Source organism: Pleurodeles waltl, chromosome 3_1 (assembly GCF_031143425.1).
Source record: "Pleurodeles waltl isolate 20211129_DDA chromosome 3_1, aPleWal1.hap1.20221129, whole genome shotgun sequence".
Lineage (NCBI taxonomy): Eukaryota > Metazoa > Chordata > Amphibia > Caudata > Salamandridae > Pleurodeles > Pleurodeles waltl.
In genome coordinates, this window is record NC_090440.1 from 1,988,116,456 (window position 1) to 1,988,119,229 (window position 2,774).

At 43.2% G+C, this 2,774-nt stretch overlaps 1 non-coding gene across 1 annotated transcript; it reads right to left on the reverse strand.

The window, feature by feature from the left end:
- Positions 1 to 819: 819 nt before the first annotated feature.
- LOC138286153 (small nucleolar RNA U3) lies at positions 820 to 1,037 on the reverse strand. The gene has a single exon (XR_011201845.1). It is a non-coding gene; the product is annotated as a small nucleolar RNA U3 (small nucleolar RNA).
- Between the last annotated feature and the right edge of the window lie 1,737 nt (positions 1,038 to 2,774).

A 2,774-nucleotide genomic window follows, 5' to 3' on the forward strand; every position in this document is an offset into this window, starting at 1 on the left:
CACCTTAGCAAATGCCCAAGACGGCGTTCTTTGTCCTCATCGGTCTAAGATCCTCAACAGCCTTATACATTTTAGGACCTGTGACCAGGGTGTTACTCTTGGTTTTAGTCTAAAAAGACTAACTAGCATTAGAAAGCCCCTTTTTCCCACGTCAATTCGACAGGGCGATAAGCCACTGAGCGGCACTAATTGTGTGGAAGATGTCTAAACTCTAAAAATAGATCAAACATAGAGGCCCAGATTTATGAAACGCTTGCGTTATCACAGCGTAAGGCAACACCAGGGCATCAGTGAGGTTTACTAAACCACGCAAGGCCACCTTGCGTGGCATTGCATGTCTTAATAAATCTAGAGTAACCCATGGCAGCGCAAGTCGCTGCCTTGCGTTACTGTTTGCCGGGAAGGCGTTCCATGGGTAGGGAGTGGGTGATCTTAGGCATCCACCCATGCTCTTTCATGCATTCCCAGATTTACTAAGAGTAGTAAACCTGGGAACGCGTACGCCTTCCCAACTGAGGAGCAACAAGGAGAAATATCTTTGTTTCTCTACGTTTTATCCTCAAGTTGTCCTGCTGAGTTGCGTAAAAGGTGAGTAAATCTTCCCCTTCCCCGGGTCCATTTGAAAAGACCCTCCTTACTTAAATGTACCAAATTACGATTAGAAAGACCGTTTGAAAAGCTCAGTTTATAAAAGAAAGCCCCAAAAAAGCCCAAAAGAGGTGATTGCAAATACAAGTCAAGTGAGAATCTGGCAACCATCAAATATCCAAGAAAAGAAGTTTAAAATGCTGTACTCTCTTAAACTGAAACAAGAAGCTAACCACTCAGTTTGTGTTTCCTTCCTCCAGTTCTTCGTAAAAGAAGAGAGGAACGTTCATCAATAGCAGACAGCAGCTGCACAAATGCAACACTGTCCACTGGCTTCGCACTCAGAAGAAAACACTACAACTCTTCCTCGTGGTTAGCGAAGACCAGACACTTTCGAACACATTTCCTCAGTTAAAAACTATAGAAATGATCCCTGAAAGTATAGTCTTGCCTGAACCACTTCCAGCTCACACAGACAGAAAAAGTGGAAACCCTTCTTACCTACAGTAAGCACCTGTTGGGCATCAAGTCAAAAAACATATAAATATATAGATAAGACCACAAAATAGCATTCAGCAGATGCGCGTGCATTTCTGTGCAAGAAAGAGTTCTCCCTAGAACTCGGGTGACACAATGCTTTAAAAATTTGCATATCAGAAATCAGCCACCAATCAAATTCAGCCTGCCTTTTCCCGGCCCTGTCTCACACACAGACACACACACACACACAGGTTACCTGTTGGCTGCTCCTGAAACAGACAGAGGACTACAGTATGAAAGTTAAAGTTCAAACAGGTAAAGAAACGGCAGCCATACTTTCCTTTCCTGCTCTCGTTTACCGCAACAAACACATTTTAACTTGTTTAAAAAGTAAGAGAAACAGTTGGTAAACTCACAAAAAAGACAGTCTACCGTTACTTCCAGAGCTTTCGGCACTGCACTAAATGACAATTATTACCATTTCAAGATGGCTACGCATTATCAGACTGCACGAAGTGGGTGAATTTTACTGGAGATCGGACAGAATCACCAGAGCGCTTACTCTGTTCAAGTAAAGCAGCACACACTTGCCCTCTGAGTTCACATCATACTGTGCTGAAAGTGTAGGTGGTGAAAACACTGGGAATTATTCTTGTTCACAGCCTTCATTTTGAAGCTCAAGCCAAGACATGGATTTCTCTGGTAGTGTCATCCTCAGATATCTTGGTGAGATGTTCAACTTCCTGACGCAAATCGATTTACATGTTAAGAGGCAGAGCATTAATTAGCACTCATTTGGACTACTGCAATGCCTTACACAAGGGAAAATGGGGAAAACTTGAAACAAAACGGCAGGTTCCACAGGATTTTGCAGGAAGACAGTTTTCAATCAGAATATTTGGTTCAGATTATGACCTTTCAATGTGCCGAAAGCGTGATACTGATTGCTAGTGAATGAGAAACGACCTGGTAGGTTTGCAAGTATGGAAACAAAAGGTGTAGCAAGCAACCTACCTTTACATTTTGAAAAGTTGCACCACAGATCAAATGTATGGCAATGTCTTCAATCAGTCTCCCCAAACAAAGTAACTCTCCCCCAGTTCACGTGTAAGACCCTTACAAGGCGATGGCATTCCGCAGGAACCACGGGTTACAACGGAACCTACCACTTTCAGATGAGCTCTGAATACCTGGACATCAAAGAAAGCCTTCACATCAGCAACACCTTGTCCTACCAGCCGCTTTGAACATATGCAGCTTTTCCAGGCCCCATGACTTTTAGGCATCTCTGTATTATAGAAGTATCCAAAACACGGTTTATTTTTCTTGTACAGAAGATTCCGTTCACCGGGGAGTGAATCCTTGTCGGGACAATTTTGATCCTAGTATTCTTCAGAATAGGAACCGAACATTTCAGTGAATGTATCCGTCATCCAGCCCTTCCTCAAATGAAGAAAGGAACAGCCATCAACAAAAGACAGTTGTTTCATAAATACAACTCTGCCCTTCCTTTCCAGATCAGGGCTTTTCTGCAACAACTCTCTGACACTTACAAACACTGGGGCAGATTTACGACATTTTGGCGCAGGGCAGCACAGCAAGTCACATTGCTGTGCCCTGTGTCAAAGAAAACGGGCAATAATGTGTTATATGTATGCAATACTGTCCTTTTCCACTGCGCTGGAGCCATTTTGACTGCCTAGAGC